The sequence below is a fragment of the Canis aureus genome, chromosome 16 (assembly GCF_053574225.1).
Source record: "Canis aureus isolate CA01 chromosome 16, VMU_Caureus_v.1.0, whole genome shotgun sequence".
Classification (NCBI taxonomy): domain Eukaryota; kingdom Metazoa; phylum Chordata; class Mammalia; order Carnivora; family Canidae; genus Canis; species Canis aureus.
This window is the reverse complement of record NC_135626.1, coordinates 53,810,889-53,834,275: the sequence shown is the minus strand read 5'-3', so window position 1 is coordinate 53,834,275 and position 23,387 is coordinate 53,810,889. Positions and strand designations below refer to the sequence as shown.

Below are 23,387 nucleotides of genomic sequence, written 5' to 3'. Positions count from 1 at the left end.
GGATGGAAGCGTGAGCACAGAAATAAACTCTCACATATAGAGTCAAATAATTTTTGACAAGGGTGCCAAGACCATCCCATGGGAGAGTCACAGATAGTTTTTTTTTTTTTAATCAAAGATTTTATTTATTTATTCATGAGAGACAGAGAGACAGGCAGAGGGAGAAGCAGGCTCCATGCAGGGAGCCTGACAGGGGACTCGATCCCAGGTCTCCAGGATCACACCCCAACCGGGCTGAAGGCAGCGCTAAATCACTGAGCCACCAGGACTGCCTGATAGTTTCTTTTACTAAGAATCTTACATCTACTGTATGACTCCACTCCATCTTAGGGACCTGAGGAGCCAAATTTAGAGATAAAGTAGATAAGTGGCTGCAGGGTTAGAGAAAAGGTGAGATGCACAGTTGTTAATGGGTATAGAGTTTCATTTTGCAAGATGAAAAGAGTTCTGGATGCTGGCTGCCCTATAATATGAACACATTTAACCTAGTGAACTTAAAAATGGTAAAGTGGTAAATTTCATATTACGTGTCTGAGGCCCAGAAAATAATCTGTTGTGTTGTCTTTCTCATGTGGTATGTGTATTTTATCACAATAAAAAAAGAAAACTTTAATCCTTAAAAAAAAAAAAAAAAAAAGCACTTGATAAAAGCAGAAAGAAGAAAGTCATCCTGTGATAGTTGAGGCTGAATCTGTTAAATTTTTCTTAATAAGAACCTGAGGGTCACTGGGTTGGACAAAGAAGGCCAGATGATTTACTAAAATAACACCAAGTGAGAAAAGAGGGTACACTGTGGAAGAATATAAAAAAAAAAAAATCTATAAACAATGTTAGCATCTAAATACAGAGTTTTCAGAGTTGCAGGTGATCATGAGCTCTGCTGCCCTTGGATTTATCACCTCAGCCCACAGCTCCTGCACTGTGGTCAAAACTGTCAACACACCCTCTAATTCATACCATCAAAATGTTCGGTCAAACTTACCTGATCGCTGCAAGTTTTAAGAACTTTGTCCGAGCTAGAAACATATATGTCCATTTCATGAAGGACAGTATTAATATTTACTATAAATAGCTTTGTAGATATTTCTAATTTATATGGTATTTACAGCTCATTGTTTACATTATTGCACCTCAAACACTGCTACTTTTTTGTCTAAATACAGTCTCTGAAATTACCTCATGTTGATATGGAAGGAATTATTCTTATTGACTTCAAAGCCTCCAGACCAAATACAATTGGGAACATCCATCAATCTGACACATAGGAGCTGATCATAGTCATTCCGAGGCCAATGGAACACCACACTGGAACCAGGAAGGGTCGAAATGTAACCTTCAGGATTGGCTGTTCCCTGAAACACACAGGATCACTGGCTTTACTCAACAAATCAAGTCAAGACAGCAAATGTTTCCTGAGTAACCACCTACTCTGAGCCTTGCCCTCTACCACAAGCTGGTTAGGGTACCAAAAGCCCAAAATGGTCATTCACATCACAAAACTTAACAGTGCTGATGGGGAGATAAACCATGGCGTTAAAACTCTCCATGCTACTAAATAAACACTAGTCATTCTTCAAAAGTAAACTACTTACCTGTCCACGGGCAAATTCTCTCTGTGCAAATGCAAGCTTGTGAGATGATTTATTATCTAACAGGTAACGAGGGGCAAAGATGACCATACAAGTGTCAATATATCGACCTCGGCCTTTCTTGACATCAATACCTGCAAATAATAAGAACCATTTCCATGAATTAATCAGAAGAAAGAAAATTCGTGCCTGTCAAAAGTCAATAGGCTTCACAATTTACTCAGTTTCCCTGAGAAAACAACCATATCACCCAGAGGTGCTGTCAAGCCTTCCAAGGATGGAATGAAAACAACTGCTCTCAAAGTCTTATTCTTTATGCCCACTTCAGCCTGAAGAAGTCTCAGTGGTGGTACCAATATCCTCATAATTCCTAGCCTCCTCACAAAAGGGCACAGCATCACAAGGGCAGGTGTTCAGCCATGAGTACTGGTAGTTTCCATCTACGAAATGGACTACGGAGATAATCTAATCTAAGTAATGTGTATCTGTTTAAATCTGGGACACAAATGTCCTCCTTGAGAACTTGCCCCTTTTACATGATATCACAGAAACTTCAGATTACTTAACTGGATCCTGAATGGCTCTGAACATAGCAGATTCTTCCCTAGGACTTTCTTTTACCCCATTGCCCAAGAACCCAGCTGAAACATAAAGCTAGACATCATAGGATGTATTCATTCACAAGATAAGAGTTTCCAGCACCTATCAGATCCTGGAAAGACAGAATAGCAAGCAAAACACATACCAAGGAAAGGAAGTCATAATCAATCAGATGGAAATCGCAAAATATTGGATCTCAAGAAAGAAAGAAGGAAAAAACAGCACTGAATTATCTTTAAAACCCTGATAACAATTTTAAAAATTCCAAACCCAGTGGGATAAATTATTCATTCATTCAGATAATAAATATAGCAACTGTATTCAAGGCACTAGGCTGAGCTCTGGTTATACAGTGATAGAAATACTTATAGATAGAAATAATAAAATGTTTATTGAATCCTTGATGCAGGCTGCGCCTCTCCCAAAGGCTTTACATTTAATTCTCCTAACAACCTTATGAGATAGTATTTTCATAGATGAGGAAACTTTCCTTTTTATAGAGGAGGAAACTAAGGCACCTGGAGAGCCAAGGAACTTGCACGAGGCCACAGAGTCAGTAAGTGGCACAGCTAGGGCTCAACCCCAGGCACACTGCCTCAGCAGCCCTTGCTCACGTCATGACAAGACAAATAAAAGGACTGTATTTAGCAGTCGGCAAGTGTCAAGAGAACCACAAAAAAAGAAGAGATCTTAGGACATGGCAACCAAGTGTCCTGAGTGTCCCAACAGAACCCCAATTATAAATATTCCAGCCTGTTAAGGCCATAATTCACCTGTACTAGCTTGAAAAAGCTGGTGATGCTTTAATCTAAGTCTTCAAAATACGTAAAAGACTGAGCAAATCACACACACACACAACACACACCCCTGAAATTCGTTATCTAAGAAATGCTAAGTAATACCCGAATAGGGAGAAGTACCCTATCATTTTTTTTTCTGCAACACACAGGAAAGCATTGTCAGAAATCGATATCTGTAGGTAGCTGATCTCAACCAATACAAAGTCTGCCTACAAAAGATATATTTAATTTGATACTACAAAAAGAATCTACAGTATCAAGACCCAATTTTAAAAAACAAAACGGGCTTTTTAAGTTTCCTTTTTCATTTATATGGCCGTGGCAATCTCCCAATAAATGAGTATCTGATAAGATAAAAATGTACAAAATCCTTTATTTTGGAGGTACTTACATGTAAGGCTAACTGGCAAGGTCTCCCTGGCTTTTCATCTCGGGATTTTACTTTTAAACTTTCCTGATAGGGAGCTAGTCATCTATCTAATTCTTCAAAAATATTTAAGTGAGAGATTCCACAAATTCCCTTGATAATACATGCCAAGCTCCCATGATCCTTAGGAATTATAAAGTCCTAACTCAGCCTAACCCCCTATCCCTTTCTTTGGTGTAAAAACAAAATCCCTATCACAGTACCATTCCTAAAGACATACACAATAACTTTTAATGAATGCTCCTTGAATGAAAATTTATATGCGTGCTCACAGCATATTTCTGACTAGAGACCTGTTTGCCTCTGCAGTAACTCTGTGGTTCCCGAAAATCAGCAGCTTTGGAAGACACAGGCTCCATTTCTCCCCTCAATTTTTTCCAACTGCAGCTTCTAGCCAACCTGTGGTATCTTTCTTTGGGAACTATATCAAGGACCCGATACCCCAGCAGATAGCCAAACACAGCACGAAGCAGCCTTTGCCTATTCAAGAGGTGGAGCAAACAGATGTAAAGACACAGTACAGAAAATGACCCCCGGCAAACAAACAGTAATAATAAAAGAAAGAAAGAAAATGATCCCTGGCAGGAGGATCAGAGAATTAATTTCCTCTACTAAAAATCTTACATCAACCTTAAAGACAGTGCCCACGTCAAGGGAGAATGTATATGAATTCATGTTCTAAAAACAGGAAAAGGAAGCTGGACTTGGAAGAGACTCCTGCTAATAAGCCCTCAAATACTTAAACATATCTCGGACCCTCCATGGGATTCAGGGTAAACAGCTACATGATACCACCTCAGTTTTTCCTTCTACAACAGGACTCTTTGTATCTGCACCATCCAATTACAGTTGCCATTAATCATGAATGGCTATTTAAATTCATTAAACTTCAGTATAAGAAAGGATTCAATTCTTTAGTCACACTGGCTGTATTTGTTAGTAATGTACTCCTGTGTGCTCAGCGGCCACATGTGGCTAGTGCTGCTGGGCTGGACGGTGCAGAATGGGACACTATCATCATCAGAGGGTTCAATGGACAGCACAGGCACGGTTCTAGATGGTTTTCCAACATTCAGCCCTCAACAGTGCTTTGAGAGCTTCAGAAATTATATACTAAAGGAAAGGGGTACTGCTAACATTTTAAACCTGAGACATCTAAATCAAACTTACCTTAACCCTTCAGAGAATCTTTTGAGCATTCCAGATGGCTATGAGGTACACAGGTACAGCATTCTCCCCTCCCCTCACCACCCTCAAGAAGTTAAGCTAGTTTGGGGGCTTCTAGTTACTATAACCACTAAGTACACTTTATTACATTTTCTGCTTCAAATGTGTACCCCCCAATCATAATCCTACTTCTGACCCAGACTTGTCCTTTGCATCTGGGCAAGTCACTTAACCTCTCTGCTTCAGTTTCAAGGAGAACAATGCTCCTTACCCTCTTAGGGTTTGCAAGTTTTAATGAATGCGTGGGAAATGCTTGGAGGATGAAAAGCATTCTAAGTGTTCCTATTATTCCCATGAAAAACAAGGATTCAAGCCAAACTGATACTTTCCTGACACAGGTGAGTCTGAAATTAAACAGAGCCCCAGACCTCAAAAGGGCAGTGTTTAGGTGGCTCCTTAGATCCCTAGGAGAACAGATCTGCGTTGATATCAATCTAGCATTCAGAGAACAGATACCTGACCCAATGCCAAATGAGAGTATCACCACTTGCAGCCAGGCCAAAATGTATGGCCAGCTTATTCCTCCAAGCCTGAGGTCATCGGCCAATGGTTCTGATTCTCCTGCTGCTCCAAATGTAACCCACCAATGTTATAGATCAGCCCTGGGCGGTTTCCTTGCTGGATGACTTTCAAAGCTCGGACACCACTACCACCATCCAGTGAGAAGCCCTGGCACCAGCCCGGCATGCCTTCAGGATGAATCCCCCTTCCGATTCTCATCGTGCAGCTGTGGGGCAGAAAAGCAGAGATATATGTATTCATCTGTAAGAAAGTCTTACTTATCTGCTCTAATCAGGAAACACGATCACCCAAAACCAGAACTCTGACACTGACTCTTCCTCACTTTCGTGTGATTCCCCAACACAGAAGGGCAATCAGCTAGTGGTCAAGACTCTTACCTTTGAGGCAGCCACAGTTACTCAATGTGTGAAATGTATGGACATCTACACCTGGACACGTTCAGAGAAAACATTAGGATTCTGTGGGCATAAATCATGAGGAAAGGACTACGATACTTTATTCCTCTGAGAAACAAGGATTCGAATCTGATCCTTTACTATCTCAGGTGTTTCAAGGATTCATGAAATAACTTGACTGTATGAGACAAGTGCGCACACGACTCCGTGCACACCAGGAAACTATGTACAGAAGGCACAACCTTCTTTCTCAGGCCTGGTACTCTTACAACGGCGAAGCGCTGTCTGGTTGGCCAATGTCTTGTCATGAATCCTGGATACAGAACTCCTGAATGTGTGTACCGGCTCTACTACTAACAAGCCACATAACCCAGGACGGGTAGTTTGTTCGGAACCTCAGTTTCCTCACTGTAAAATAAAACACTTTCCTGCCCTGCCTAATCCACGGGGATGTGATGGGCGAGGGGAAATGCTTTGTGAACTGTGAGTTCCCTAAATAAGTCAAGCTGCGTCACCAGTGTCAAGTCCTTGATCTAAAACTGTCAGAATTGTCTCAGGAAAGGCGTGACACTGTGTCAGATGGTTGGTTGTCTGTATTTCCTGCCATGTCCAGTAAGTCCCCAGTCAACCTGAGACCACTCCTTCCTAGGAAGGCTGCGGCCCACAAGAACTACGCAGCAGGGGTTGGCACTGGAACGTTATCAGATGCGCTCCCCTTGAGGAAGGCTCCAAATGAGAAGACTCCTATAAAAAGCAGAACATCAAAACCAAGAACAAAAGGGAATTCATGCTTCTACCACATGCACAAAGGCCAGGTCACCTAAATCTCACCACCGTTGCTCCTTCCTGCCTTTAAACACGCGAGTGCTCTGAATCTTGAAGTGGTGCCATTTATTTCAAGGGTAAAAGAGATGGACTCTAAAACCTCACACAAAACGACCTAGGCTGGGTTGGCGCGGCAGACATTTTACCAAAGGGCCAGGCTAAGTCCCCTTGGATGCCAGCTCTGCTGCCCCGCTGACGGCTCTGCGCAGGGGAAAACCGTGCAGTGGAGGAAGGGAACACGTGGGTGCTCCTCATTGGCAGGGTTATGAATAGCACTACTTCAAAACATGTAAAATAAAACTAGCTTTCATTATAAACCCACCAAATGGTTTATTTTCAATATCAAGTGACACAGAAATTAGATCCGAAAAAATCCCATTAGGTCATGGTCCTATTCCCCTGCCAAGTCAGGATTGTTATCTACAGTATATTTCGACTTACACGGATATACTATAGCCTTTGCTAATTTTTTCCCTCGCCTAGGAGCTTATTTCCCCCTTCCATAAATAACTGTACTCACAGGTTTGGCTGCTCTTTGTCAGCGTAGCAGAATAAGAGAGGGCTCAGGCTCCGGGCCAGCTCGTGTTCCTCAAACTGACCTGCAGCATCTGTCTTTGCGTTGTCCTGTCTGAAGATCAGTGGTAACCCTTTAGGAAGGAGGGGGACAGCTTACATCAGTCCCACCCAGTCTATGCAAGACAGATGTAGATGGTAAAGGGAAAAATTGTCAAGGGGGAGAATCGTGAAAATTGAATTTATTTGCTGGGCTCAGTCTGTTGTCTGAAAGGACAGTTCTGACCATGATGAAGCACTTATTATGGAAGCAGGAGAGTTTCAGCAGCTTAGACTGTTGAAGTCATCTATTTGCATTGGCTCCATTCGGTTGGCTGAGCAAATAAATCTGAATTCCCATGACCAACGCCAAAGGCCTACTTGAGCGGCCTCTGTACATACCTGTTTTGTTAATCAACCAATATGGAGCAGAAATGAAGATCTTTAAGGATCCTTCTGCTCGACACACAATCCGGATGGTGAGGTTCAGCTGCCGACGGTTGATGTCATAGAGTCGCATTCTTACCATGTAGTTTTGGGTTCCCGGTGGAATGAGCAATTCTTTACAGAGTGGGAAATTCTCCAGTGATACCCCTAAAGAAGATACAAGCTACTGTCTGCCTGGGTTCTCACTGTAGTTTATCAAAATAGCCCACAGCCAAACAAAATTGGATTCCTTTTGGAAAAATCAGTAACTACATATGTAACTGGCAAAAATCTTATTGGAATGGCCATTTTCCTTTAGCTGGGGCAAGAGTAAGTATGAAGCAAATCAGATGGCCTGGAAGGAACACGGGAGTTTAAACTCCATTATCAAAAGGATGAAAATATCAAAAAGCTATCAATGATCCCCATGAGCTTACTACTCAACAGGCCCTGAGCTGGGTAGGTACCTCAAACCCAGGAAAGGCAAGGACAGGCTAACAGGTAAGGTCTTCTGCAGTCCCACTGCCCAAGACCCAGTCTTGGCAATTCCAATTCCAATTCCCGGTCTGTCCTTGCCAGCTGTGTGCTGGGCGGCAAGCTAACCTCGTGGTATATCCTCTGCCAAATGAGGAGAATACTGGTAGGTGTGTGGCCGCGTGGTTATTAAAAGTGACCATCACATGGAGCGTGACTGGGAAGAGAGGAGTGCTGTGTGTGCGTGCAGTGGTGGTGGGGTGGGGGTGGGGACATGTCCACATTACAGGGCTCCAGGAAAATTTGTTAAAGACATATTTAAATGTCAGAGCAGGGATCTGCTTTCTTAGAACAGACCACTAGCACTGCACTGTTTTTGCTCTTCTACATCAAGCTCAAGGATTTATATATTCACTGAAATGTAAACTCGTCACCGCTGAACACACTGCTTAAGTCCAGTAAGTCTGAGGCTCCTCATCTGTAAAATGGGGCCAACAGCTGTCAGCCTGTGACAGGAGTTGTGTGAAGATTGAATGAGAGGACACAATGAGGTCACTCACGCAGCTGTAGCAACAAAAATACTTCCATCATCATTATTTCAATGTGTCTACAACAGACTTAAAACAACATATGTCCTGCCCAAACTCTAAATTCCTCACTTTGCCTTAAGTGCTGCAAATTTAGGACTGATTCATCCCTGTGGCTGAAAATTACCTGCTAGATAAAACAACCCAAACCTCAATTTCTTCATCAGTAAACAGGATATAAACAACTACTGCTATAACGGTTACATGAGATCACGTGTGAAAACACCTGATTTAACGTCTGGAGTACAGTGTGTGCCGAGTACACGTTTTCTCCCTTCTGGAAAAAAGGAGAGACCTACAATTTTGCTCATTTTACAGCTAGGAATAAAGCATGGTTTCAAAAGATGAAATGACTTCCGATAGTCACACATCAAATGAGCAACGTAAGAAAACAGGCTCTGTTGAGTACTTCCTCTATATATCTTTTGGATTTGTTGTTTTTTCTTTTGATAATTGTCTAAGAAGTTTTTTTTTTTTTTAACCGTAATAAATCCCTTGAGCAGGGTTACTGACACATCATATGTGCTGTAATTTCTCTAAAATCTTTATCAAATGATCACAAAACATTTAGTGACATTCCCATAGAATTACCACCCAATGATTCTTTGACTAAACCCTCACCCAGTTCAATGTTCTGGGATGTATCAGCTGTGTGGAGGGCCACCTCTTTGCCAGGTTTCAGAGTCCCATTAATTGGCATCCCTTTAACATAAAAGTCAAGTTCACAAGGTAGCAAGTTGCAGATGACCACAGTTGGCAGGAGATATATGGTATGCCCAGGTTGTCTGAAGATCTGTTTTGCACTGTCAGAAAATATGTTTGAGGGCATATAATCCGGGTAATTCTCCTTCTTTATGGCCACACAAAACCTATGAAGACAAAATACTGTAAAAACCATTGGCCTAAATAAAGAACTTGAATTTTTTCTTAGTGGAGTATGAGAAAGCATAATGTAAACATGGTTCAGTAATTCAGTTAAGATATTTGCAATTTTCAATCCAAACACATATACTGAGGTATAATTAAATCACAATAAAATGGATAATTTTAAATGTTCAGTTTGGTGAGTTTTGACAAATATGTATACCTAACTGCTACCCAAAACCAGTTATACAATTTTTCACTCCAGAAAGTACCCTCCCATCCCTTTCCAGTCCATATCCTCTCCCAACAAAGACGCAACCACTGTCTGACACTTACCACACTTATAGATTGGTTGAACCTGTTCTTGAACTGCACGTAAATAGAACAATACAGTATATACCACTCTCTGTCTGGTTTTTTTGTGTCACATGGAGTTTCTACAAGATACAGTTGAGCTGTTGTATGCATCAGTAATTTGATCCACATGCCAATGGATGAATATACCGCTTTTTATTTATTCATCATCCTGTTGATGGCTAATTGGGTTGCAGATAGCCAACTGGGTTGTATCTTCATATCAATTTAGTGAGCATGGAAATCCTAACAATATCGAGTCTTCCAATCCATGAACTTGGTTATCTTTCCACTTAGTTATTGGGTTTTCTTTACTATCTCTTGACAAGGTTTTGTCATTTCTGGCATAGAGAACTGGTACATAATTCCTTAGATTGAGTTCTGGGTAATTATGATTTTTGATGCTACTGTAAGTAGCATTATTTTAATTTCCAATTGTTCATGGCTAGAATATAAGAATACAATTGAGGAGCGCCTGGGTGGCTCAGGCAGTTGAGCGTCTGCCTTTGGATCAGGTCATGACCCCAGAGTCCTGGGATGGAACCCTGTGTTGGATTTCCTGCTCAGCTGGGAGTCTGCTTCTCCCTCTCCTCCTAGCTTGTACTCTTTCTGTCACTATCTCTGTCTCTCTCAAATAAATAAAAATCCTAAAAAAAAAAAAAAAAAAAGAAAGAAAAAGAAAAAAAAAGAATACAATTGATTTCTGTAGGTTGATCTCAAATCCTGAAATCTTGATAAATTTATGAAGCCTCATAATTTTCCTATGTAGTCTATGGTTCTCTATATATATGTGTCATTTGCATATATTGTTTTAGTTCTTTTCAGATCTTTAAGCTTTCTCAATTTCCTGTTTATCCTTATTGCAACAGCTAGGACTACTATGGCAATATCATATGGAGTGGCTGGTTCTCAATCTCAAGGAAAAAAAGTTTAAGGTTTCACCATTAAGTATGACGGTAGCTGTAGGTTTCTGTAGGTTTATAACAGATGTCCTTAAACAAACTGAAAAAATTCTTTTCGGTTCCTCATTTGCCGAGTACAGCTGCCTGTACTGGGTGTTGAATTTTATCAAGTGCTTTTTTGTTTGTTTGTTTGTTTGTTTGGCATTTAATGAGATAATCTGATGGGTTTTTTCTTTTAGTCTTTTTGGGTTAATATGGGAAGTTACATTTATCAATTTTCAAATGTTAATATAATCTTACATTCCTAAAATAAACCTCACTTGCTGGATTTCTATTTGGTAATATTTTGTTAAGAATTTTTGTATCTCGGGCAGCCCCAGTGGCTCAGCGGTTTAGCACTGCCTTCAGCCCAGGGCGTGATCCTGAACACCCGGGATCAAGTCCCACGCTGGGCTCCCTGCATGGAGCCTGCTTCTCCCTCTGCCTGTGTCTCTGCCTTTCTCTCTGTGTCTCTCATGAATAAATAAAATCTTAAAAAAAAAAAAAAAACAGAATTTTTGTATCTCTTGGGGAAATATTGGTTTATAGTTCCCTCTCTCTCTTTATTCAATAATATATATGTCAGTTTTGGTATCAGGTATATGTGGCCTCATAAAATGAATAGGAACTGTTTCCTCCTGCTCTGCTTTCCAAAAGACTTGAACTGGTGCTATTTCTTCTTAAAATGTCTGGCGAACTCACTGGTGGAGCCATGTGGACCTAGAGTCTTTATTCTGGGAAGGCTTTTTATTGAAAAATTGATTTCTTTTTTTTTTTAATTTTTTTTTCATTTATTTATGATAGTCACACAGAGAGAGAGAGAGAGGCAGAGACATAGGCAGAGGGAGAAGCAGGCTCCATGCACCGGGAGCCTGACGTGGGATTCGATACCGGGTCTCCAGGATCACGCCCTGGGCCAAAGGCAGGCGCTAAACCGCTGTGCCACCCAGGGATCCCCGAAAAATTAATTTCTTTAAGAGATATTGGACTATTTGGATTTTCTGTTTCTTCATTGGGTCAGTTTTGATCATCTTTTTTAAGAAATCTGTCATTCCAGAGTGGAATTTGTATAAAATTATTCGTAGAGTCTCCTTTTAATGTCTATAGAATCTATAATAATGTCTCCTCTTTTCATTCCTTCTATCAGTAATCTGTATGTTCTCTTTTCTCCTTGATCAATCTTATTATTTATCAAATTTATTAATCTTTTCAAAAGGCCAACTTGACACTGCTAATTTTTCTCTATTGTTTGTTTTCTATTTCATTGATTTCCACATTTACTTTTATCAGGTTCTTTCTCTATTTGTTTGTTTTAATGTGCTCTTCCTTTTCTACCTTAAGGCAGAAGCTTAGACCAGTGATTTTCCATCTTCCTTATTTTCTTATAAGAGCATTAAAAGCTACACATTTCTCAAAAAAACCACAAAACACAAAACCTATACATTCCTCTATAGAACAGCTTTTGCTGCTTCCCCCACATTTTAATGTCTAGTTGTTATTATTGTTCAGTTCAAAATATTTTTAATTTCCTTTGTGATTTCTTTTTTGACCCTTGGGTTATTTAGAAATCTAATGTTTCATTTCCAAATATTTAGGGATTTTACAGGCATCTTACTGTTACTGATGCCCAGTTTAATCCTATTGTGATGAGATTTATTGTGTATGGTTTCAATTCTTTTAATATTTATTGATCTTTGTGTTATGGCCCAGTAGATGGTCTCTCTTGATAATTATTCCATATATACTTGAAGTGAGTATACGATCTGGAGTTGTTAAAGTGCTTTATAAATGCCAATTATGACATACACTGATGGACAGCACTATTCAAATCTTTGATGTTTGTTTTTATAAATCATTGATAGGAAACTGTTAAACACTCCATTATGGCTGCGTATTTATTCATTTCTCCCTTCAGTCCATTAACCACTGGCCAATCAGGGTAAAGGGCATACTAGAATTCTTTACATTATTCTTGCACCTCTTCTAGAAGTTTAAAGTAAATGAATGCCTGTCTTCACTAAAGAGAAAACTAAAGCTGATAGTCTCTGATCTAAGTAAGTTTAAAGTCTAAGTTTAGAAGGATTGAACAATACCAATCCAGTGTTTTTTCCAACATTGAATCTAGAAATGTACTACCTATATGCTTCAGAAGGGGAAAACAAGAGTCTCAATGATTAGATAATTTTGTTAAGGTCCCCAAGGCAAGTCAGTACTAGGTGCATGAGCCTTCCTCCAAATTCCTTTGAAATCTGTCATTTGAAAAACTTCCACCCCCAAGATTCTGAGTCTCAATTTAGAAATAGGTACTGGCTAATACTTTTTACTTCCCTCTCTGCATGTCCTCTTTTTATGCTGATGCACACATACAAGTTTCTTATCTTGTGAGTAGTGTGCTTGCTGGTTGCTTCTCCCATAAATATCAGATGATAAGCAACAGTCGCATACCCACCAAAGATTAACCCTCGAAGCCTTATAAGCTCTAACATAAGAACTTAAGGAATAAGAACTTTAGGGTTTTAAACGAGCACAACTGAATCACTAAGAGTCCTCAGAGAGAGAATGAATATCTTTTTAAAAAGGAAAATTTACACGCCATTGCAGTGTTGTGCATACCTGAAGAATCGGCTTTTGTCCAAGTCCATAGAGTGGCATTCTCGTTTGCTGCTGCTAACCTCTGCAGCCTTCACTACATTGGTCCAGTGAATAGGAGCCTTACAGAAAAATACACCCAATCCTTTAGGCCGGGCCTGTAGCCGCCAAGAAGTGAGATGTAAAGGTACAGCAAATGAATCCCCGGGCATGATCGCGGGAAGCACCACAGGCTCTGCCACAGAAAAAAGGGTCAGCATCTTTAGGGAATGGTCTTCCACCCAAAAGTTTGACCCTCTCAAGATAAAGGAAGACCATGGCAAAACTCACTGTCTGGAGCTGATGGGCTATCCAGTCTTAGTTCCATTGGTGTCTCAAGCCTGTTCTTCACAATGAGGGCAGATCGGACAGTGATTACTTTCCGAGCACTGCCCTCCATTGTCACAGCAAAGACCACCCGGACAGGTGGGAGTGAAGAGAACTGCAAAAAACACAGGAATAAAAGTGTCATAGCTGTGCTCTTGAAAAAACACACAAAATACAACAATACCAACCAGAGTGCCTAAATCAAAAGCATCTTATTATTACTAGAACCCTTCAGTGAAATTAGTCATTAAGCCCTAAAACCATTCATCTTTAATAGAAGTGAATATGCTATAGATACACACTGTTAAAACAGCCAATTCTAAACATTTCTAGAAAAACAGATACTCTACTCAGATGTGGTATCACAAAATGTGTCACAAAGAAAAATCAGTCTTAGGCCTCTAGACACATTATAAAGTAACTAAGACCCATAATAACCTATTAAATCTTCCAAACTTCCTGCAATTTGATAAGAAACTGTCTGCTGGAAATTACCCTTCATTCACAATGCCCTTGGGTTCCTACACATCAGCCCTTATATGGAAACTGTGAACGAGGCTTGTTTTCAACTCTACTGGAGGGGAATAAAGATCATCCAAAGCAACTAAACGTTTAGAAACACTGGGGTAGGACTTTGCAGAACATAAAATGATTTACCTTCTGTGGTATTTCTCTCCCAGATTAACATTAAAGTGAGAAACACTCCTTGAACGCTAACAATGGGCTGGATACTGCCCAACACACACAGAAAAACAGAAGGAAGTCTTCTGAGGTTAGAACTTGTCTTTGTAAAATCCAGAGAGTGTGTAAGAAAGAGCTGTCTGTACTGGTATGCCTTTCACAGGAACAATAATTACTTTTTCCCCCTAAATGTCATAAAAATTACTCTCTAGACCCATACACCGCTCGTTGACACGCCTGCAGAAAAAACAACATTTGTTTTTCAAAGGACTTTAAAAATCAAACTTCTCTTTCTCTGCAACTTTTTCAGCTTTGTTCAGTAATTGCTCTTTCACAAACAGGACACCGAGGCTCCAAAACTTAACAGAGTGGAGGGAAATAATTTATTTTTGGTCTTGGGCTACAGCCACTACTTTCTGTTTCCACATGTTCATTCAGACATTCAACACACGTTTCATTCTACTAGCAAATGCCAGGGAAGTTTTTTTTTGTTTTTTAAGTATCAAACTCCACATCAGGTACTCCAAAGAGAAGGTTTCTGCAATTATCATTCTTTGAATGTGTTCAGAACATACTGACAATGCTGTTTTTATTGGAGAAACAAATGACACCACATCCAAGCTTTTCCTACTACCAACATTTTTATTAAAACAAACAGTATGTGGAAACCGACCTAATGCACAATAAAACGAAGAGCTCGTTTTGAATCAAGACGTCCATGAAATCCCAGTGAAAAGGCAAACTGTCATTTTCTGGAGGGTATTTAGAGGGACACAATCCCAGCACAAATATCAAAGCTCCCACTGACCTAGCCTAGTAAATCCCCAAGAGAGCCAAAGCCCAAGAATGATTTTAAATCTTGACACTGCTGTCTCTAAGCTTACTTAAAAATCTCACATTTCAAAACTTACTACCATCAGAAAGAAGAAACTATAAGCAAAATTCTGAAGACAGTTTTTTAATATCATCCTCTGATGAGGTTTCTAAAGCTAAATGGAAATAAAACTTACTATTTTTCATTCTTATTTACTTTTACAATCTTGGGACCAAAATCCGGGAAATGCACATAGCTGCATAGGGTTCATTTATATTTTAACTTAAAAGAAAAAACGGGGGAGCCTGGGTGGCTCAGACAGTTTAGCGTCCAACTCTCAATTTTGGTTCAGGTCTTGATCTCCAGGTTGTGAGATCAAGCCCTGCTTTGGGCTCCGCACTAGGTGTGGAGCCTGCTTAAGATGCTCTCTCCCCCTCACCCTCTGTCCCTCCCCACTTCACCCCTCCCCCCACATACTCGCATGCTGTCTCTTTCTCAAAAAAAAAAAAAAAAAAAAAAAGAAAGAAAGAAAGAAAGAAAGAAAAGAAAAAGGAAATAAGAGAAGGGAAACCTGGACCACAACATTTGCATTTTCTCCTCCTCCCCGTAACAGTCTAATATACCAAGTTAGTGAAAATATTTCTTTGAAAGTTCTTATAAAAGGAAGGTAAATTGTTAATAGGAAAGGACAAAGATCAATTCCAATCACACACAGGTCATAAAGTCCTGTGATCACTAGGACATCAATGTATGGTTCAAGTGCAGTGTATATACTCAGTAGACACAGGAAAATCATACTCACATAAACCTGCGGATGAATAATATTCGTTCTGCTGCTTGGGCTGCCAATCTAAGAAAGAATCCAAAAGTCAGAGTCAGCACAGACCTAAGATTACAGGCATCATTAAATTCAATGACAACGTAATTTGCTTGTAAGAATAGGATTTATAAATAATCTTAGTAAAGTATGGTCTGCCATGAAAAGAAAACATCTTATCTTAGAGGATACGAGAAATGTAATACTGATTTTTCAATCATTCCAAATATACAGAATTTCTCCATGACACAACAATACAACAGAAAGGTATCTATCTCTGGGGAGAATTAGTCCTTTCATGACTAGACATAAATTTAGGCAGGAACGTAATCTGGAAAGAAAGTCTCCTTTTCTACGAAACTTAGGGTCCAAGAGAAGAAGAGGAAGGAACAGCGTTCTCTGAGGATATTTTTCATCAATAAAGGGAACACAAGGAAAGCTACGATGTCTTTGCCAATCTGCACTTTCTGACGCATCACTGGCTCCCCAGTAAGGAATGTAATCCTACAAAGTATGGCTAAGCAGTGGGTGAGAGCGCCCATGACCACTACAGCAGCCAGGATGCCAGCCTCCACCTGCGCGTTCCAGACAGGGAGGCCGCCTGCGTCTCTCCTCAGGTAGGCCCTCAACCCCTAACTGCAGGCTGGGGTAACATTAGGGCAAGGGTGTGTGAAAGGGTGTGTGATCAGAAAATGAGTAACAGTGGACATTGGTCTTTATGCCAGAAAGCAGAATTTGGAGACAAGAGCTAGAAGGATCAAGGAACAGCATTACAAGAAATATAAAGAATATCGTATACAAAGGAAGCATGACAATATGCGGAAGTAGAGCCAACACATGTTTGGCAGATTAGTAAACTGCCAATTGGGCCAACTGAGTATGAAATGGGTCTGCACAGGTGAGGTAGTATGTGTTAACACTAATTTTCTATCTTTTTTTCTACTGAAATTAACCACTGGTGGCTGACCTATGTAGCAACTATGAATCCCTATGCCTGACCCCAAATAATCTTGTGTCTTCTTCCTAGAGCCAGGGGAAATGAGGAACAAGACAATTTCACCAGAGCGAGGTTACAGGCTGAAGTGTCCTAGTCTCTGGCTTTAAGGGCACATGGCTGGGGCAAGATTGTGCCCTAAAACACCAATTTTAGAGCCACACACCGTAGAGGAAGATGAATTCTTATCGGGTGCTGCATAGCGGAAAAATGTCCCCACTTTGTCCACGGACACCGGGCTCACTTGCTCCCAGCCGTTCACTCTCACTTGCAGCTGATGAATCCGGAGGTCGTGGGTGTGTCTATGAGGCAGAACAGGGGAAAGGATGTTAAGCATGATCTTAAAAAGGGAAGGAAAGTAGAAGCAAAGAGTCAAATCTGATTTACTATATAACGATATAAAAATCCCCTTGGCTAAGCCTTTTGGTGGTTACCTAATGCAAGAAAAATCAAGAGAATATTTTAACTGGGTGTTATACTTAAAACAAACGTGCAAGATCTGTAAAGCCCGAGCAAGACTGGCATTTACCCTCCCTTTGTACAAACTCTGCAAATCCTGCGCACATGCCGGGGTCCTTTCCGCACGCCACCCCCACCCCCACCTCTATAAAATAATGACGTCAGCTAAAAGCATTCCAGTGGGCCAGTAAAAGTGTTGTACCAGCAATTTCATCATATAACCACACTCTCGGAAATGCATAAAATGACATTTTCTTCTTGGTTCCCTTGTTGAAAATCCTACATCTCTCAGAACCCCACTCGGTTGTTTGGCTTCAGTCCTATACGCCTACAGACAGGTTATGAGAGACGAAGCCCTCAGAGCTTTAGGGCTGAAGTGCTCGGCTGAAATTGGAGCAGAAGGCAGCGGGCAGAACGGGAGGAACAGGAGGAAATTGCACATTTAATTCTATTTTAGATTTTGCCTAATTCAAGCCAGAAGCCCAAAATGGGGAACTGGATTTAAGGCTGACAGGAAAGGGGGAGGGAAGGAGTGGGGCACCGTGTGCCAAGGAGGGAAAAGCCAGAGAAGGCATTTATTTTGATGAATTCAAGCAGAACAGTGGGACTTAAAATGGGTTACTAGACATGTATGCTAAAACGGAAATGACAAAGAGGTCAAACCCTTCCTGACGCAACGGAGGCAGTGCTGATGAAGAAATACAGCCAGCAGTTCTATAATTAGCTTCTCCAGGAACTTTGTGGAACAGGAACACGCTTACCACTCATCCCTGGAAATTCTGTTGTGGCTCCAGGTACGTGTGCCCAGCACGGTGACTGTATAAACTATTCTTCCTATGTAATCACTGGGAGGCCCACAAGTGCGGGACGCTGGCCACTAGAGAATCATGTGTGCTGGTCCGAGCTGTGCGCAAGGAAGAGCTGTTTCACTTGGGAGCAGCTTTGCACACAAAGACTTAAAGCGTCATGAAAGCATAAGGCCAGACGGCCGAAGCCGAGCTCTGATACTTCAGCTCTGCTTGACAATGGATAGGAGGCTCACATGCAAGTGTCTCACCCTATCGCCATCCACTGGATTGCCCTTCCCCTTAAACATGTCTGCAAAAAAGGCATTTTAGGACCTCTCATAACCAGACAGACCTTCTTTCGTGTTTAGTCCAATCCTTTGCCTGGCTGTTTCAACAGTGACCAACTGGCAGTCTCCCTCGATGAGTCACTGTTATCCTCTTAGAATCAGAATTTCTTAGCATGACTGGCCCTGCTGCCTGAACCCACCTGCTTGCTGAAAGTGCTATGTAGCACACGCACATCTTAAAACCAAAATCAACATGCTTTGACAACCTTTTAAGAATAGCATGTCATTCCAGTTATGAGGTGAGCAAGTCACGAGGAGAAAAGGTACAGCATGAGGAATACAGTCGGTGGCACTGTAATAGTGCCGCAGGGTGACAGGCAGTAGTCACACTTGCAGCAAACATAGGATAATGTAGAGCTGCCACACCACTATGTTGTATACCTGAAACTAATGTAACATTGTGTGTCAACCATAGTAACGTTCAAATAAAGTAAAAACATAAGAAACCATGTCGCCACTACATCCTGAAAACCAGGCTTGTATACAACTTGAGTGAACTTGAGTGTCGTCATCTGCACATCCCTCAAATTAGGGGCAACACACTGGCCATCATCCCTCATGTCAAATAAAGGGACTGTTAATGAAAGAAGTGTATTCCCAAGATAGCAGAAGGAAACACTGGTTTTCTAAATAGCTTTTCAAAACCAAACATTAAAATCATTAACAAAGGCAAGGGAAAGGGCAAAATACTAGGGACAATCTCTTGTAATAGAGAGATCTACCCAGTATATTTTGGGGGGAGGAAAAGAATGAACCACACCTTACCTGTGTCTTAGCTTTCCTCTTGCTTCGAATTCAAAGGGAATCTCTTCGCCCGTGAGAACTTCCCGCCACTCACTAACATTGTGAGCATCATCAAGAAATGTTCCATTCCCTTCTGGGACGAGCCCTGGACTCCCACTGTGGGACAGCGCAGCCCTGGAACCAAATCACACAACACCAGCTTGGCCGTCTTTCTCTCTCAACTCCCTCTCACCCGGAGCTCCATGCTGGGGGTGCAGAAGCCCCTCCTGGACCTCAATCCCCATCAGAAGCCCAGGGAGCCTGGCTACCAGGATGACCTAAGAGGTAACTGCAGTCATCTCTGGGACAATCACAGCCTCAGTAAAGCTTGAGAAACAGCTGAAAGCTAACACTGCTCCACCACTTACTCCAGCAAGCGAGTGAGTCCAGTACATATCGGGACGTAAATACAGGTAAACACAGTCAGGAGTTTTAAAAAGTAGTTTTTAAGTTACTATCTGGAATGTAACAGACCTAAACTGCTTTAAAAAAAAAAAAACAAACACCTCCTCAGGGGCATTACCATACTTAGTGGAAGCAGGAGAAATGTGGCTTCAAATTGGCCAATTCTGTTATTTACTTCATGCACCTCTCATTCCCTAAACTGGAAAGATCAGCATGTACCCCGAGGGTAGAGCCAAGGTCTAGGCAGGCAGGCAGCTGATAGAGAACATCCTCACTAGGCCCAGGTAAATGCTCTTTTGTTCTCCAAACTCCACCCACTTCCATCTGCCATGAACTGTTTTAGGTTTGAAGATAATTCTTGGTGAGGATAATATGGGAGGTGTTTTCAAAGCTGTCTTGGAAGAAAAGTGCAGGATGTTTGGTTTAACTACCACATACAGCTTCTTTTAAAAGGGGGTAGTGGTGAGAACGGAGGAGAAAAGATGGGATGACTTTTCCTTCCCACTTCCTACTCACATCCTTAATTTGCTTGACTTTTAGCTTAAACATAATGTGACCCCAGGGTCAGGGTCATAATTGGGACATTTCAGACTTGAGATCTACTTCTCTGGCTGCAGATTCCACCTCTGTCATAAATTTCAACAAGACGGCAAGTTATTAATTCAACTATAATCCTAAGAGCTTCTTGAAGGGGCCCACCTTGTGCTGGGCTGGCACTCAGGAGCCTTTGGTGGCAGAGACGGCTCAGGGTGACCTATTCGGCGTGCCTTACCTGGTGGGTGTGGTGGTCAGGGTGGCAAACCACAAAGTGCAGCCCGTGTGGTTCCTCAGAGCAAAAGGGACGAATGGTTGCCGGCGCTTGGGGGTCTTCACCTCTGCTACAGGCAAACAGAGGAAGGCTGTTAGCACAGGCCTCTCCGTGCGTGGCAGAGACCCTCCCCAGACCCACGCGCAGTGCCCCGACTGCCTCTCCTGCAGAGGGGCGGATGGTGGCGGCCACAGACACGGCGCCGCCACAGGTGTCAGTGGGACATATGGGATCTCCAAGTTGTCTGCTGTCTGCTACATGGTGGCGGTCCCTGCACCAGCTAGCTGTGATGTGGGACTACTCCCAGCCCCCAATCCTCCCACGATTCTAGTGAACCTTACCTCAGGAGAGCTAACCTCAACCAGGCCCTAACTGGCTGCTATCAGCAGAGGGAGATGGACCCCCACAAGCCCCGAGGAATATATTCTCAGCGAGTGACCCCAACCATAGCAAGATACAGTGCACATACACACTCACACTTTGTCCAAAACGCCTGCCCGTTAACAGCCTCCCTTTCCATAAAAGCTATACTTCTGTCATGTTATGCATATTTTAACAAAAGAAAGAACACGTTTTTCAGGAACACGTGGTGGGCTCAGTGGTTGAGCATCTGCCTTCAGCCCAGGGCGTGATCCTGGAATCCTAGGATCCCCGCAGGGAGCCTGCTCCTCTCTGCCTGTGTCTCTGCATCTCTCATTCTGTGTCTCTCATAAATAAATAATAAAATCTTTAAAAAACCACTCTTTTTTATTCTCTTAAACTAATACTTTCTTCCCCTTCCCTGGAGGATCAGAAGTATAGTATCCAAAAACTTTTTAAATGAAATTTTAAGCTCATTTTTTAACATAGATACCACCACTGTCTGCTACTAGGTAGGAACTAGGGCTTCTACAAAAGGGGCATAAAGTAGGGTTTCTTTTCATAAAATCGCTTCTAATCAGGGAAACTGGAAAGAAACACTGACTGATCCAAAACTGCAAGTAACCAAATCCCAGAGACCTGACTATAACCATTCTAAGAAAACAGAGAAGCAAGAGACCATGCGGCCAGAAATGGGTTTCCAGCATCCAGGCTGCCTTGAGATCCTTCTGCCGGCACCACTGCCCGGCCATGAGGTATGACACGGCTCCTCTTACCAAGGTCCCGTGGGTCGGTGGGTCACACTGAGAGCAGGTGGAGACAGAACCCCAAAGGCACCGGCCATGCGCTCACGCCTCACGGGCACCACCCACAAACTGTGCGCCCAGCTTTAAAGCGCAAGGACAGGCTGAGCAACACCGGGACCCAGTGGTCCACAGCCATGCAAAATGACATCTAAAGGTGACCACAACTGCCCGACGAGAACTCTAGAGCAAAATTAAACACACCTTACAGGTCCACATGTTTCCTGTCAGCAAAACAAGAAGGTAAACTGCAACAGACCCTGCCTTCTCCCACCGCCAGAATAAGGCCTGGGCCAGGACCATAAAAGTCAGGAACTGGCTTTTAAAAAGTAATCACTTTCTTTTCTTCTCCTTTGTGCCTCCTAAAGTTTTCAGAAGCTAGTACTATAAATGCTGCAAAAACAAGCAATTTCAAGCTAAGGCAAGTTCTGTTTTGCTAAGGACAATGGCTCAAGGGAATCTGAGAAATGGTGATCCGATAAAACAAACATGTGATCTGCAGGGTGTCCCTACAATTCTGTGGTTAGTCTTTAGAGATACCCCACATACTTCCGATGATAATCTCCTAGAACATCTCATGGAAAACCACCTAGAATAGACCCATTTCTCATGCCAATGACTTCACTTGGTTCGCAAGGTTGGCTTTTAAAAAAAAAAAATGACATCAAGTACAAAATCAAGGAGTAGCTGTGAGGCTGGTGACAAGAGCAGAGGGGGAGTAAAAGATTTAAGAGCTGTCTGCAGGGTAAACAGGGCTTATTGTGCCACCTTGAAAGGCACCTCCCTCTCCAGGAGTGCATGAGAAAGCTGCTTTATTACAGCAGATAAAGGACCCAGGAGGAAAAGAAGCCAGATGTGCTTTCATATCCCACTGTGAGCCAGACTGTAAGTTTCCATTTGCAAATTAGATTTAAAAAGAACAGGTGGCAAATTGCTTTGATCACACTGCAATACAGGAGAAAGTGCTAGGCGTCCATATAAAGACAGTCACAAGTATGTCACTCTGGAATGAAGCAGCCGGGGTCAGCACACTGCTTAGGTCCCCAAGCTTCGTGGGTTGATCACACCCACCAGCACAGACCGCAGCAGCGCGCGCCTCTGAGAATAACTAACATGCAGTGCTCACGAATCCAAACCCGACACCAGGGGACAAATCCGACATCTCCCACACTGGAGCCCGAGTCAACTGCATACTTGTCTTTGGCACAGCACCAGGGAACAACATTCCCAAGTCCATCCAAGAGAGCAGTATTCCCTGGTGGCCCCAGAAAATCTGCCTCTAGTGAGCAGACCTCATTCCTTGATAGGCCAAGAGAATAGAGGGCTCCTCAAGTCCAACTTGGGTTTCAGACAGCTGAGGGAATTGCTACCCTGCTGGGCTGGTTTCACAGAGCAATGTGGCCCTTATAAACAGTGCAGGTCTCCACGCCATGTAAGCGTCCAGTCTATCAGAAAGGACCTGGTTTGTAAATCATAAGAAACAGATTAAAGTCCCAGGCCTGCTACCAGCTGGTCATGTGAACAAAGGCAAATTACTCCGTCTCCCTCATCAGGAAGGCGCCCAGGCTACTTAGCCTGAAAGATTAAATAACAGATGCAGAAAAGCTGAGCGTCTAAATCTATTAATAAATGAAGATGGGATCACAGGCTTCCTTTGTGAACCCTCCCCCTCCACATCCATCTTGGTAAAACCTTGCAGGAAAGACCCTTGTACTGCCTCCATGTATGAACATCCCTGTTCCAAACTCCTGGTAGAGGAAGCTCAAACGCTCTTTTTTACACAATATATC

The 23,387-nt window shown here is 42.1% G+C and overlaps 1 pseudogene across 1 annotated transcript in view; it reads right to left on the bottom strand.

Annotated features, from left to right (window-relative positions):
* The window catches only part of LOC144286930 (intermembrane lipid transfer protein VPS13D-like), a 157,192-nt pseudogene that overhangs the window by 42,756 nt on the left and 91,049 nt on the right, over positions 1-23,387 (bottom strand). The window contains exons 41-52 of the transcript XR_013354875.1: positions 20,399-20,504; positions 19,204-19,356; positions 17,011-17,146; positions 15,836-15,883; positions 13,503-13,653; positions 13,197-13,407; positions 9,046-9,293; positions 7,340-7,531; positions 6,906-7,032; positions 5,228-5,370; positions 1,593-1,723; positions 1,177-1,352 (exon numbers count right to left, since the gene is read on the bottom strand). The product of XR_013354875.1 is annotated as an intermembrane lipid transfer protein VPS13D-like (transcript). The remainder of the gene's footprint in view (positions 1-1,176; positions 1,353-1,592; positions 1,724-5,227; positions 5,371-6,905; positions 7,033-7,339; positions 7,532-9,045; positions 9,294-13,196; positions 13,408-13,502; positions 13,654-15,835; positions 15,884-17,010; positions 17,147-19,203; positions 19,357-20,398; positions 20,505-23,387) is intronic.